Source organism: Myxocyprinus asiaticus, chromosome 2 (assembly GCF_019703515.2).
Source record: "Myxocyprinus asiaticus isolate MX2 ecotype Aquarium Trade chromosome 2, UBuf_Myxa_2, whole genome shotgun sequence".
In the NCBI taxonomy this organism is placed as follows: Eukaryota; Metazoa; Chordata; class Actinopteri; order Cypriniformes; family Catostomidae; genus Myxocyprinus; species Myxocyprinus asiaticus.
In genome coordinates this window covers 31381266-31397632 of record NC_059345.1, presented here as the reverse complement: position 1 = coordinate 31397632, position 16367 = coordinate 31381266, and the positions used below count along the sequence as shown (strand labels likewise).

The following is a 16367-nucleotide window of genomic DNA, read 5'->3' as shown; positions in this document are numbered from 1 at the left end:
CTTATTACTGTAATAACCCCCTTCTCATTATCAGTGTTGGGTAAGTTACTCAAAACAGCAATCAAAAACAAATGACTGATTATGTCTATAAAACTGTAATCAGATTACATTACTGATTGCTTCATCAAAAAGTAATCACATTATTACTTTTACTTTTTGTGCATTATAGCTGACTTTAGCCAGTTTAATCACTAATAACTTCTAAATGTAATTAAGATCAAATAATAATAAAAAAGCAGAATCAAGATGGAGAGTGCTGTAACTCCTCCTCCAGAGCACTCTTAAAACAGCTGATGCAGGCTTTCCCACTATATTTCGTTAAACACAAACTTCTTATCTGAACAAATAAGATGGATTACTCCAGCCTTTTGAACTGTGGCCAAGACAAACAAACATTATGTAAATTTAAATTACAATTTGATTCATGTTTAATTGCAGAGATTGGAAGTGCTGATATGCAGAAGTGCCATTTTCAGCCCACACTCCCAGTAGCCCTTTACAGTCTTAGTGTTTCTAGAATAACAGATGATGTTTAAATATAATGACTACCATCTAAAAACCTCCTTTAAAGCTGCACTATGTAAGATTTTTTTGGTTAAAAATTAACAAATTGCCATTATTGATTGAGTACATAAACAATCATTGTTCAAAACAATGTGCTTACCTTACAACGATTCACTACGGTAATCCTATAAAAATTATTTGTCTTTTGGTCTTTCGGGTCGGATTTGGCGCAAAATCATTGGCTTTTGTTGTTCATCCTTTTCATTTCATGTTCATGTAATTTCATCATGTCCGTAAACACAGGAAAGAAGTACAAGCTGTCTCATGTTCTGGCTGGAGAAACTACTTTCAGTTCAGTCAGTCACACACATAGTTCAAGACAGCATCACAGCAGTCTGGATGGATGTTTATCTGTTATCCGTTTGGCAAAGTTGTTTACCTGCTATAATGCTGGACATGTTTTCCAGTAGGGTTGTTGAAGCTTATATTGGTTGTCATGTTAACCGATCGCGATGTATCTACGTTATCGGGGGAAGTTACTGTGACATGTTCACTGTGACTTCTGAACTTTACTTCTTGTAATTGTTATATTGAACATAAGCATATTATTTTTTTTTTTACATGTTTAATAAAGTATATTTTATACCCATCATTACTGAATCCTCGTTTTATGTTGTTATTGTGTGCATTGCAAAGATATACTATTGTAGTATTACAGTTCACTTGCATTGTCAACCAAGGCTGTACAATATATTATAAGATTAATAAAGTCTTCCATTGAACTCATATCAGCCATATCATGAGTTAGGGTTAGGGTTAGGGTTGTTGATAGGTGTGGTACAATACAAACACTCGAATAATCATATTAAAATATACTGGTAAAAGTTGGTGATTGAGAGACCCCTGTTTTCTATGTTTGAGTGTAGTGTCAGAAAAGCACTAAAAGTGAAAAATTCATTCATTCAAAATATGTAAATAAGAGTGTTTTTTATCTTCATCAAAGATCCCCTTTTTCTCCCCAATTTTGGAATGCCCAATTTCCACTGCTTACTAGGTCCTCGTGGTGGCGCGGTTACTCACCTCAATCCGAGTGGCAGAGGACAAGTCTCAGTTGCCTCCGCTTCTGAGACAGTCGATCCGTGCATTTTATCACGTGGCTCACTGTGCATGACACCATGGAGACTCACAGCATGTGGAGGCTCAAGCTACTCTCCGCGATCCATGCACAAATTACCACAAGCCCCATTGAGAGCGAGAACCACTTCATCGTGACCACGAGGAGGTTACCCCATGTGACTCTACCCTCCCTAGCAAATGGACCAATTTAGTTGCTTAGGAGACCTGGCTGGAGTCACTCAGCACACCCTGGATTCGAACTCGTGACTCCAGGAGTGGTAGTCAGCATCAATACTCACTAAGCTACCTAGGCCCCAAAGCAAGTATTATTTAAATTTTAAATCTTTAATCGAATAGCATAATATCAACATGAAAATAGCACGTTATGACTCCGGCTCTGAATATCTCCCAGTCATGATCACACACACAGGCGATGTCCAGGTAAGCTCAAATCATGAGATTTATCTGCCAAAAGAGCAGTGCCGAAACATGACTGACGTAAAGTGTACTTCCGCAAATTGCTTGCAATTTTAAGCTTCAACCACAGGTGTCGCTAGAGAGCACAAAGTTACATAGTGCTGCTTTAAAAAATAAAAAGTAAAATGGTAGCTGGTGAGACAGTAACACCTCACAATGGCCACCTATGAAGCTCTTTCACACTCGAGGAAGTTGAGCTCTTTTCATTTATCACAGTTTGTGATGAAAAGAAAAAAAGATGAGTGGGAGCTGAGAAGGGAAAATATCTGATTCTTCCTGCTCTTTTTTAAAGCTAAAAAAAACACATAAAATGAAACAAATTTACCCAGTCTCACCATCTCTGAAAGCACTTTTGGGGAATGTTGTGAACTTCTAAAAACTGCAATTAGGAGCAAAGGGCTTCCATGATGTAATTAACTAATGGCAGTAAGCTTCATCAAAACCATTCTAATCTCACATATAATTTGGCAACTGTGTGCCGATTTTTCTTTAGCCAAAATCGGTATACGTTGACCGAATTTGAACACTGCCTCCAGAGGCTAAAGCGGTAAGTGTTTCAAAGCATATAAACAAGTGTGACATCCATTTATATCCAGGAAAGTTCGCCAGAAGTCAGTTGTAAAAGTAACTGTTTTCAGCTGAACAGGGTATAAAACAGTGAAGAGAAATGTTTATTTTATTTATTCTACCCCCAACCAAAACCCAAATCTAACCGTAACCATTAGTAGAGACAAAATGCAATGTTAGGGATAAAAATGCAACCTTCTTATCATGCTCGTGATTGTTTATATAAACTTGATTACTTCCTAGTTTGAATGGGGATTGAACTGTGGTCTCAAATGCGACTGACGCAATGTGCTAACAGTCATGCCACGAGGGAAAGTAATTGTTGTTGAGCCGTTCCAAATATGTCCAATGGGAGGATAGGGCATGTCAGTGAGTCGGCATACTGTTGCCGATCCTAGGGTCCTGGAACTTTCGGAAACAGCATGCCGACTTCCCGTGTGATCATGTTGTCAAAACAATGTAACAAAGCATATATCCAAACACTGTTTAACAATACATTTAATTTTAGCAGCGACAATGGTGCTCTATTACACTAAATAGCAGTAGTAATTTACAGGCCAGTGTACGTTTATTGGTCCTTATTAACAGCAGTTTACCAAAGATGAAGGCTTACAGCTGGACCACAAAGACTCATCAAAGTGTGTGTGTATGTGTGTTCTATCATTTACAGGCAGGATGTTTTCATGGCACAGAACAAACACATATAAAGGCTTCCATCACACTGGGAATCAGAGATGTGCATTGCTACCATTGAAGTTAGTGTGCCAGGCTTTTAATTCATACACCGGATGCCAAGCAAGAAACATTGGCCCAGCCAGTGTAACACGTAGACTTTTATAGTTTTTATATAAAGCTAACAATAAAGACTATAAACTAGTCTTACCCACAACTTAAACCTGAGCTTAACATAAGATTTTTTTAATTATTATTTAATTTATGTATGGATTGTTTTTTTCAAATGAAAAAATCAATTTTTGCTCACTTCTAGGTACAAATTTGTCCACAAACTATAGCTAAGTATACACGCACACAGACACGCACACACACACACACACACACACACACACACACACACACACACACACACGTTGGTGCGGCTTCCTATCCTTATGAGGACTCTCCATAGACATAATGATTTTTATACTGTACAAACTATAGATTCTATCCCCTAACCCTACCCCTAAACCTAACCCTCACAGAAAAACTTTCTGCATTTTTACATTTTCAAAAAAACATTGTTTAGTATGTGTTTTAAGTTATTTAAATTATGGGGACACTAGAAATGTCCTCATAAACCACATTTATAGCATAATACCCTTGTAACTACCAGTTTGTAACCTAAAAAATGTCCTCATAAACCACCCCATCCCGCCCACACACACGCACATGCACACGCACACACACACACACACACACACACACACACACACACACACACACAAATGCTTACGAACCAAAAAGATCAACTCAAGGTCAAAAATGCAAACACGGGGGCCTGGGTAGTGGTAAAGACGCTGGCTACCACCTCTGGAGTTCGCTAGTTCGAATCCCAGGGCGTGCTGAGTGACTCCAGCCAGGTCTCTTAAGCAACCAAAATGGCCCGGTTGCTAGGGAGGGTAGAGTCACATGGGGTAACCTCCTCGTGGTTGCTATAATGTGGTTCGTTCACAGTGGGGCGTGTGGTGAGTTGAGCGTGGATACCGCGGTGGATGGCGTGAAGCCTCTACACGCGCTCTATCTCCGTGGCAACGCGCTCAACAAGCCACATGATAAGATGTGCGGGTTGATGGTCTCAGACGTGGAGGCAGCTGGGATTCGTCCTCTGCCACCCGGATTGAGGCGAATCACTACGTGACCATAAGGACTTAAAAGCACATTGGGAATTGGGCATTCCAAATTGGCAGAAAAAATAAATAAAAAAATACAAACACATGCACACTTTCAAGACATCAATTTCAAATATATGGTTAAACATTTTCATCCCTGCTAAAAAAAAACAGCATGTTTTGGATTCTGGTATCCCCATCGGATTTTGTAACTAGCTTTAGCAAAACCAGAGAAAGTATGAGATTGGTCACTGGAATACTTATATGAAGTCCTGCCTTACAGTTAAAAGAGCCAATCACCTTTTTGATAGAGATATTGCCTGTCAGTTTACTCGAGAACGTGCATTCCCATTAGCTAGATGATCCCATTTCATGACACCATTGCTATGTGCTTTTATTGCTGATTAGAAACATGTAATTCGAAGGGACTATTCACACCCGGGTGTAAATGGCACCTGCCAAACAGCATGGCTATTTGCACTACAATAGTCTAGTGGAAACAAAGAAATTCATGACAAGCTGGGTTCTAAAGGTGCGGCCATTGGGAATCTACGCGATCGTGAATTTTGCGCAATGGCTTTCTGGTGGCGAAGAATTTCCCTTTGCGGATTTTGCGTGCAGTTCAAGTTTGGTGAACTTTGAACAGGTGAATTTGCCACGTTGACCAATAGAAGTTGCTGGGTTTGGCAGTGCCCTCTGTGTGGGTGGCGCTTCGTGTACACTGAATATTCACAGTAGAAAAGTATATAATTTTAGTGGCAAGTTCCTTTATAACTTTACTCTCCCAGAGTTTAAAGTGCAGCATTAAAAAGGGGCTGCTTGGTAATTAGATTTTTGCTGGTTTCACACATATCAATATCCGCTTATGCCTACTTCACTTGCGAAATTTCGCCATGCAAAAGTAAATGTGACCATGCCTTTAGCAACTTAGAAGTGTAATGCCTGTACGAATGTGCCTTTGTCCCACTCTTTTTCCCATTCTGTTTCCTGTCTCCACTTCTTTAATACTACTTATCCAACTCTTGATGATTTTAAATAGTTTCTTAAAACTTATTTGGTTTAGCGTTTGAAACTATCCAAGTGTAGCAATATTATTTTTATTGTCTTGTGTATATGTTTAATTGTGTGATGCTATGTTTCTTTTTTAACTGGTTTAATTGTACAGCCCTTGGGTCAACAGTGTTGTTTTTAAATGTGCTATATAAATAAATGTGACTGTCTGACTGATTATAATAATAAATAAAAAGGAATATAAAGGTAGTTTTACTATAGTTCAGTCATGACAACTCTCAGAAAGATTTTGCATGTTAATGTGGGTATAACAAATTGACAGTATATTAGTCTTGGCGGACTAGATCTGCTACGCTGCTGCTGCTGCTGCAGAGCAAGAACGGAGACTTGCTACTCCTAGAACATACACAGACATACAGAGTTAAGCATGTGGACATACTTCTGCAAAATTAGACATAAATACAATCCCCCAATAAAGCAGGGAAGCTGCACAAATGTATAACACAAAACACAACCCCCCAAGCAAGCAGCTCCACTGCCAAAACTTGTGTAATGCTGATGCTCCGAAGAGTCATGTGCACCGAGTGTATGCTAGCTAGGTGTGTCTTAGCCTGCTTGGCTGAATGGCATAATGCTAATGAACTAAATCTCCATGTGTGCTTGGGCCTGCTTGGCTGAATAGCTTTAACGGCTAGTGACCTGACTCGTAATGCATACCTGGACTAAGAAAGCCCAGAGTTTATTTAACTAGTGACTTAGCCTAGCTGTCATGTGTATTTTGTTGGTTCATGTTTTTCATGTCTTTTATTTTGAAATTTCTAGTTCCTGTTTCATGTCATGTGGTTCCCTTGTCATGTGATTTCATGTTTCCCTCCATGTTCATGTGTCTTGTTTTCATTGGTTGATTGTCTTGTTATCTTGTTTAGAGTTCTTTGTGTTTATTGGTTATCCTTGTCATGTGTTCTCCCATGATCATGTATTTAACCCTCATGTTTTCCATTGTCAGGTATTGTTGTATGTAACTTTGGTTGTGAGTTCAAGTTTATGTCAAGTCAAGTTTATGTTTCATTCATGTTTGTAGTTAGGGTTTTGGATATCAAGAGTTGGAATAAATTTGCACTTGGGTTCTTTACTTCATCGTCATCGTCTTTGTCATTGCCAATGCCAGCAACAACGTTACACTAGCTATATGTAAATTTATTTAAACTAATGACCTAAGATAGCAATGTATGCTAGTGCCTGATTTGGCTACGGCATACCTTAATAAAGAGCTTTATCATGCAAGTTGATAAAATAAAAAGCCCCAGCAACCACCTGAGCAAATAGCATTTTCAGAGAAAACATACTTGCAAACTGAGCAAATGTATATGCTAGGCAAAGAAAGAGTATGCAAGTTGATTGTTGATTGTCAAAGGACCTACCAGCTTATACTCTGTGAGTCAACTGGCTTGACATACCACAAGTGATCGAGTCGATCAGCTTGCTCCATTCAGAGTTTCTTGTCTGAAATTAATCATTAATACTGTAGTAACCATATTTTTTGGTGGAAGCCATAGTTTCCATGTAATTAACCATGATGTTACTACAGCAATCTGGTGTTAATATAGTGACAAAATATTAATATACACAAAATACCATGCTTATACTGTGGTTACTGCAGTAAAACCATGGTTAATTTTTGTAAAGGAAGGTTAGGGTTAGGTTTAGGGGGAGGGGTTGGTGTAGGGTGACTCTAAATAAACACAATAAACACACAGTATGTTAGTATTTAAATAGGGTTAAATAGGGTGCAAATAGGGGTACTGCCATTATTTGCACCACGGTTTGCTCTGGGTATTTCCCTGCTTTGTTGGGGAATTGTATTTATGTATGTAATTGTGCAGCAGTAAGTCCACATATTTAACTCAGTCTGTATCTGTCACGGAGAAACTCACAGAGGCAGGGATATGGACTCAATCATGGGGTTTATTAAACAGGTGAATGAAGCAGTGATGAAAACAACAGGTGAGTCAATCCAGATGCAGTGGTGATGCAGACAGCAGGTGAGTAATATCCAGATGGGAATAATGCAATGTAGAGATGAATAGTTAACTCACAATAGTCTTTTGATATTTGCAGGAAACTTAAACGACATAAGAGAGTCCAAACACTGGAGGATAAACGGAGGATGAATCAACACAAAACACAGACGAGGAGAACAATAACAAGGTAAGTATGTGTGAAGGCAGTCGATAAGGAGGACACGGGAGGCAGGTTGCTCCACTCACAGGTAAGGATTTTAATGACCACACTTCAGCGCTCACAGCTTCACACACTATTCTCTTCAGTTTCACAATAATAAATTCTTAGTTCACAATAATCTCTTCAGCTTCACAACAATCACTTTCTGGACCCAGACTCTCTCTCCCCTCTGCTGGTTGTGTGGCTGCTTTTATGCCACTTTCCCCATGCTCACTGGAATTAGAAACAGGTGTTAGGCATAATTTAGCTCAGGTGTAAGCGCCTGTAGAGCCGAGGAGGGCGGGGCCGGGCTGGAATGACGAACGCCCGGTCCCCAATCAGCCAGATGGGGCGCGCGAGGGATAAAGGCGGCCAGGGACGACAGTTCAAGAGAGAGAGAATGACAGGCAGCTGTACTGTGTGTTTATAGTTGTGTGTTTTTGTTTAAGTTGTTTATTAAATTATTATTTAAGTTGTCAAGCCGGTTCTCGCCTCCTCCTTTCCAATGAACCCCCTTACACTGGTGCCGAAACCCGGGAAGGAGGAGGGATTCCCGTCGCAGAGTCCTCGACACTGCCGTCCACCCAGGGGAGCGCCGCTGCCATCCAACGGGGGACGGAGTAGCCCGACCACCCGGACGCGGAGAATGGCCGCCGTCCGCGAGGCGAGTGGGGACGGGACTCCCCGACCGCCTGGAGCGAGGGAGCCGCTGCCAGGGGCGGAGGAGTGCCCTGCCATCCCCTGGGAACGCGGAGGGGTCGAGAGAAGACCACCGTCCGCGGGGGGAGGAGGGAAGCAACTCCCCGACCGCCTGGAGTGGTAGGGCCGCTGCCAGGGGCAGAGGAGTGTCTCCACGGGACGCCGGGAACGCGGAGGGGCGTTCTGTCCGCTGGGGGTCGGAGGTCTGACTCCGGTCCGCCCGGGGAGGAGTGACTGCTGTCCGCCTGAGAGGGTGGAGTAGTGATCGAGGACCACGCGACAGCACATCTGAGAACCGGTGAGTTTTTTTTCTCTCTCTCCTCTCTCTCTCTCTGTCGCTCCGTGTTGGCCTTTCCCTTGCCATTTTGTTTTGTTGTTTTTCCCCTCCTGTCTCCTCCCAGGTTCGAGGAAGGCGGGGATGACCCGCCGGCAGTCGGGGCGCAAGGAAGGGGGGGGATGTACGTCATGCCGGGGGCTCCCCGGCCTGAGGCAACGCCGGGAGGAGTGTAGAGCCGAGGAGGGCGGGGCCGGGCTGGAATGACGCACGCCCGGTCCCCAATCAGCCTGATGGGGCGCGCGAGGGATAAAGGCGGCCGGGGACAACAGTTCGAGAGAGAGAGAATGACAGGCAGCTGTACTGTGTGTTTATAGTTGTGTGTTTTTGTTTAAGTTGTTTATTAAATTATTATTTAAGTTGTCAAGCCGGTTCTCGCCTCCTCCTTTCCACTGAACCCCCTTACAGTGCCCTTACCGCTTTCTCTCTCTCCGGACGGGCGCTTGACCATGCCCCCGCTGCCACAGTATATTAACAGGTAAGTTAGACAAAACTAGGAAGTAGTCTCAGGGAAAACATTGACGAGAACAGACCAAGAGTGTGTGTGAAAGCTGGGTATAAATGCAGTCCTTAATTAGTCACTAATGATGTGCAGGTGCGTGTGATCAGAAATCCGGGGAGAGTGAGCGCTGTGTCGGCAGTGAGGGAGAGAGAGCAGATTGTGGAGTGAGAGAGGGAGTCCGGTGGATCCGTGACAGTGTCATCTACTATTATTTTTCCCAGGGTGCAAATAGCATCTGCCTATGTTATTTGCTTGTAATCTTGACCAACCATTTTTGAGATTTCGGCCTGTTTCGGTCAGCTGCTCAAAGGCGTTATGAACATGGTGCCAAGTGACCTGACTTGCCTTAAAAAGACTTAAAGGGACAAAACTTCCTTGGTCCCTAGCTTCACTAGAAAGATTGTGCTGGTTGATGAGCATTTTTTGCAGGTGAAATTGATGGCTTTGATGGTCCACCAGCTAGACCCACACCAAACCAACACACTCTATATTTAATATACAGGTATATTTAATGAAAAGGGGAAATTAGCCAGAGAAAAAATCCAGTTTAACTGGAGTTTACCTTAGAAAAGATTATCATCTACAATCCGAGGGTTTAATATCACAACAGAATTATTCAAATATTTACATCTTTTGGCTCTTACCTGATGGTGATGAGCTAATAAGTCTCCTTATCTCTTAACGCACAACACACTTGAATTAGTAATCAAATAGTGCTCATAAAGTATAGAGATCTCAGGAGGAACTGAGATTGGGTCTTCAATGTAATGTAAATGTAAATCACACATATTACACTGGAAAAATGTGCAGTATATGACCAAAAAAAAAAAAAAAAAAAAAAAACAACAACAAAAAAAAAACTTGAAAACAATAAAAACTGTAGCAACCAGAAGATGCTATCTGCAGGTTCACACAGAGTTCTGGGAGTATGTGTGTCTGTGGAGTGATAATTTTAAGATACTGTATATATACACAGTACTGCATATCTTAAAATTATGGTTTATCTTAAACTTATCACCCCAACACACTGCGCACTTATACTATCAGAACCTGTAGAAAGCCAAGGAAGCCAGTTAACTGGTTTTAGGGAAAGTGCACTCTTGTTGATTAAAGTTCAATTTAATGTCTTTGTTCTACTACCTGTTCAGTCACACAGAATGGACAAGGATAATGCTTTTGGCTTTAAGGTCTGTACATCATTCAAGATGATACTGAGAAAAACATTAGCATGAAATGAAAGAGTCGAGAGAAACCACTATTTGATCCATTTTATTATTTTTATTATTATTATTATTTTTCATAATCACACGTCTTATGTTTTCAATGAAATGTTCAGAAGTCTCACATATGAAAACTATCCAGTGTGGCCTGTTATGATCAAATCATTAGACTCATATGAGCATCTTTAAAGAAGAAGAAGAACTGCATAAACAAATGAATGCATTCGTAATGTCAGAAGTGAATATATAGTTAACCTAACTCTGACACTTCAACCACTACATGCAGACCATTTTAATCACGCCAAGTTTGTAATGCTTAGTAATTAGGATTTTAGAAGAGAGAGTCAAATTCTGTTTACGCAGACATAAAGAATGGACTTTAACAAAAGGATTGTTTTAAACTACAGTGAAATGCATCTTTATAAAGACTGTGTAATTCTCTTTTAAGAGTGCAGCACTTGCACTTGATGAAATATTAATTTTTAATTTTGTAATATTTATTCATCTCAATTAGCGGGTGCTATTGTATGAAATGTAGTGAAATTAATGGTTTTCATATTTCAATTTGAAATTTTGTCCCTTGTTTAACCAATACAGAAATTATGAGAGGATATTTTTAATTCTTCTTGGTACCAGCGGGCTGCCCTTGGTCTAACACTGTTATTAATTTCAAAGTTCATTCAGTGAATGCCATTAAATCTATGAGCTGCATTTTAATGAACTTTCTCCCCTTTTGAATGGTGTGTATATGAGTATGACTGCAAGACAAACATTAGAAAGAGAGATAGGAATGAAGGAGTGTGGGCTTTTTGAGTGTTCGTCTGGCAGTAGTACTGAGGGACATTTTTCACCTCTCTCCACAGAGGATTATTAATAGATCTATAACTAGCCACCTCCTTCCCTGCTGTTCATCTAGAAGGCAACATGTGTTACAGACACAAATGCATGATTACCACATCAAAAAACATTAAAAAAAAAGCTTCTATATTGAGGTAGTTTTCTATGGAGCCCCTTAGAGGACAGGGCGGGAATTATTTTTCTGAAATAGTTTTGCGTGCCCTCTTTATGCATTTTGCATTCCCTCGCAATAGTTTGCCTTCCCTCGCAATAAGTTTTGCGTGCCTACTCAATAGCTTGCGTTCCCTCACAATACGTTTTGCGTGCCCTCGCAATAGTTTGCGTTCCCTCGCAATAAGTTTTGCGTTCCCTCACAATAGTTTGCGTTCCCTCGCAATAAGTTTTGCGTGCCCTCGCAATAGTTTGTGTTCCCTCACAACAGTTTTGCGTTCCCTCACAATAAATTTACCATGGTTTTACTAAAGTTAAAATATTTTAACCTTCATATTCATAGTAAAACCATAGTAATAATACAGGAAAATTAAAACTATGTTAATAAAAATCATAATTTTGTGGTTATTATGGTTTTTCTACAAATACCATGGTAATAACTTTTCATAGTTGCTACAATATTACTATAATAAAACCATGATTTTCACCGAAAAATATGGTTACCACAGTGTACAATATTACTATAGTAAAAGCATAGTTAAACTATGCTATTGTAAATAATATCCACAAAATTATGATTTTTATTACCATAGTTTTTGTTTACCGCAAGGGAACACAAACTATTGTGAGGTCATGCAAAACTATTGTGAGGGAACGAAACCTATTGCGAGGGCACGCAAAACTACTGTGAGGGAACGCAACCTGTTGCGAGGGCATGCAAAACTACAGTATATCTCAGAAAAAAATATTCCCGTCCTGTCCTCTATTCCGCTATTTACTTTAGCAATTATTTAATTGGCAGAAACTTCCTAACCAACAGCAAATTGGCATACATTGTGACAATAACTTCAGCATATACCAATATAAAGGCTGGATGTTTGAAAAATTCTGTTGTGATATTAAACCTTCGGATTGTAGATGCTAAGGTAAATTCCAGTTAAACTGGATTTGTTATGGCTCATTTTCCATTCCAGACACTTTTTCATTAAATATACCTAATAGGGATGGCCCTGCTGAATAGATCAGCTTAGACTAGCATGAATTCCCATGCTGGTTCAGGCTAGAGTGTGCTGTTTTGGTGCGGATCTAGCTGGTGGATCAGCAAAGCCATCTTTGTCACCTGCATAAAATGCTCATCAACAGAACAACGCTGCCGAGCATCTACCGAATCTCCGCTCTCTCCCTAACAAAACAGACGAACTACATCTCCTCACCCGCACAAACAAGGACTTTTCAAACTCTGCTGCCTTGTGCTTCACAGAAACCTGGCTGAGTGAAGCCATTCCGGACAGCGCGTTACATCTGCTGGGCTTTCAGCTGTTCAGAGCGGATCGCATCGCGGAGTTAACGGGGAAAACAAGAGGCGGTGGAACATGCTTTTACATCAATGAAAGTTGGTGTACAGATGTAACAACGTTAAAGAAGATGTGCTGTCCTAATTTGGAAGCGCTCTTTATTAACTGTAAGCCTTTCTAATCGCCGCAGGAGTTTTCCTCGTTTATTTTGGTGAGTGTGTATATCGCGCCAAATGCGTGTTTGAATGCCGCACTGCAACAGCTGGCTGATCAAATCACAGACACGGAACAACAATACCCGGACTCAGTTATTATTATTATTCTTGGGGATTTTAACAAAGCAAACCTCACACGTGAACTGCCCAAATACAAACAGCACATTACATGCCCAACCAGAGACAGAAATATACTGGATCACTGCTACACAACAATAAAGGATGCATATCGCTCTGTCCCTAGAGCAGCTTTGGGACTATCTGATCACAGTCTGGTTCATCTTCTTCCAACCTACAGACAGAAATTAAATCTGCTAAGCCTGTATTAAGGACTATAAAGAGATGGACCAACGAAGCAGAGCTGGAACTACAAGCCTGCTTTGACTGCACTGATTGGAGAGTTTTTGAGACTGCAGATACCAATCTGGACGAGCTCACAGATATTGTTACATCATATATCAGTTTTTGTGAGGATATGTGCATTCCTACAAGGACTTATTTAACATTTAACAATGACAAACCATGGTTTACAGCGGAACTCAGGCAGCTTTGTCAGGCCAAAGAGGATGCTTACAGAGTTGGGGATAAAATCTTGTACAATCAGCCAGGAACACACTGAATAAGGGAATCAGAGTGGCTAAAAGAAGATACTCTGAGAAGCTGAAAAACAAGTTTTCAGCTAACGACCCTGCATCAGTGTGGAGTGGCATGAAACAACTTACGAATTACAGGACTCCTGCCCCCAACCCTGTGGTGGACCAACAACTGGCTGACGACCTGAATGTGTTCTATTGTAGATTTGAAAGGCCCAATCTCACACACCACACCCACTCTGACCTTCACTTCACACAAACACCAACACCTCCTGCAACCCCCCTCCTCCCCCTCCTGCTACACAACCTGCACTTAAGATCTGTGAAGATGATGTGAGCTGCGTCTTTCGACAACAGATATGGAAAGCACAGGGCCCAGATTGCGTTTCACCTGCATGTCTTAGATCTTGTGCTAACCAGCTGTCCCCCATCTTCACAAAGATCTTCAACAGATCACTGGAGCAGTGTGAAGTCCCATGCTGCTTCAAACATTCCACTATCATCCCCATCCTAAAGAAACCAAAAATCACAGGACTTAATGACTACAGACCTGTCCCCCTGACGTCTGTGGTCATGAAATCATTTGAGAGACTAGTGTTGGCCCACCTGAAGAACATCACTGGACCCTTTCTAGATCCCCTTCAATTTGCTTATCGAGCAAACAGGTCTGTGGATGATGCAGTCAACATGGGATTGCATCATATCCAGACCAGGGACATATGCAAGGATCCTTTTTGTGGACTTCAGTTCGGCTTTCAACATCATCATCCCAGCTAAACTCCAGAATAAATTACACCAACTCTCTGTTCCCATGTCTATCTGTCAGTGGATTACCAGCTTTCTGACGGACAGGCAGCAGCTTGTGAGACAGGGGAAACTCACTTCCAGCACCTTTACAATCAGCACTGGTGCCCCTCAGGGATGTGTGCTCTCCCCACTACTCTTCTCCCTCTACACCAATGACTGCATCGCCAAGGACCCCTCTGTCAAGCTCCTGAAGTTTGCAGATGACACCACTGTCATCGGCCTCATCCGAGTCTGCATTACAGAAGGGAGGTTAAACAGCTGGCTGTCTGGTGCAGTCAAAACAACCTTGAGCTGAACACGCTCAAAATGGTGGAGATGATTGTGGACTTTAGGAGGAACACCCCAACACTGACCCCCCTCACCATTCTAAACAGCACTGTGGCAGCAGTGGAGTCATTCAGGTTCCTGGGCACTTCCATCTCACAGGACCTGAAGTGGGAGACCCACACTGATTCCATTGTGAAAAAGGCCCAGCAGAGGTTGTACTTCCTTCGCCAGCTGAGGAAATTCAACCTGCCACAGGCGCTGCTGATACAGTTCTACTCAGCAGTCACTGAGTCTGTCCTCTGCACTCCAATAACTGTCTGGTTTGGTTCAGCTACGAAATCAGACATCAGAAGACTACAAAGGACAGTTTGGACTGCTGAGAGGATTATTGGTTGCCCCCTGCCCCCCGCCCCCTCAAGAACTATACACTTCCAGAGTGAGGAAAAAGGCTGGAAAAATCACTCTGGACCCCACTCACCCTGCCCACTACCTTTTTGAACTGTTGCCTTCTGGCCGATGCTTTAGAACTCTGAGCACCAGAACCGTCAGGCACAGGAACAGTTTTTTCCCTCAGGCTATCCATCTCATGAACAGTTAAATTGCCCCATTGAGCAATAACTATGTGCAATACACAGTTTAGTCTTTCTTATATTTATCCAACACATCCAACCTCTTCTGCCATTTCATTCCTCTGAAAAAAAAACCAAAAAAAACATTTGCACTGTACATAACAGATTTGTATTTACACTGTACATAACAGATTGTATTAGAGTTGCACTACCCATGTGTATGTGTGTATGTATGTATGTGTGTGTCTGTACGTATGTGTATAATTAGTTTGTATTTTTTATTTTTTATTATTATCTATGTCTTTCTGCTGTTTTTGTATTGTTTTTGTATTGTTGTACTCTGGAAGCTCCTGTCACCAAGACAAATTAATTGTATATGTAAGCATACTTGGCAATAAAGCTCATTCTGATTCTGATTCTGATTCTGATTCAATCTTTTTAGTGAAACTAGTGGCCAAGGAAGTTTTGTCCCTTTAACTCCCTTTAAGGCAAGTCAGGTCACTTGGCAGCCATGTTCATAACGCCTCCGAGCAACTGTTTTCTGTGGATACAAGTACAGCTCTTATCTTCTTGAATGGGAAAAGACAGAAATCTCCAAAATGGTTGGCTAAGATTACAAGCAAATGCTATTTGCACCCCGGTACAATTAATGGTAGATGTTAAATACTAAATTAAGCATAATTAGAAAAACACAAATGCTGCATCAAGCATAATTAGACATAAATACAATTCCCCAACTAGAAATTATCATGATGGAGGTGAATGACAAATCTCTGGCTGTTACTGGTTGATTCCATCACTGCAATGAGAGCATTTTCACAACAGCATAAACTGGATTTTTGAGTCATTAAAGTTTCTCCTACTGACTAGGATAGGTCACCTGGCACCCTGCAATCGCCCCATTCACTGCATTGACCTCAGTTATCAAAATGTATCATGTGGACACTAGGGATGCCACGATTATACAGTTTTACTATTAACCGAGATTAAAAATGTCACCGTAACCATAAAAATTTAGAATCCACGGTTAAAAATCGTGAAATGCTTTCTTTACACATGGCAATATATATATATATATATAATTGTCACAAGGTTCAATGAATGAGGAAGCTGGAGACGGTGATTCCAACTCAGGTA

At 41.2% G+C, this 16367-nt stretch overlaps 1 protein-coding gene across 2 annotated transcripts in view; it reads right to left on the bottom strand.

Annotated features, from left to right (window-relative positions):
• The window catches only part of LOC127416245 (protein ENTREP2-like), a 250567-nt gene that overhangs the window by 167533 nt on the left and 66667 nt on the right, over nucleotides 1–16367 (bottom strand). The gene's annotated exons all lie outside the window — the stretch shown is intronic.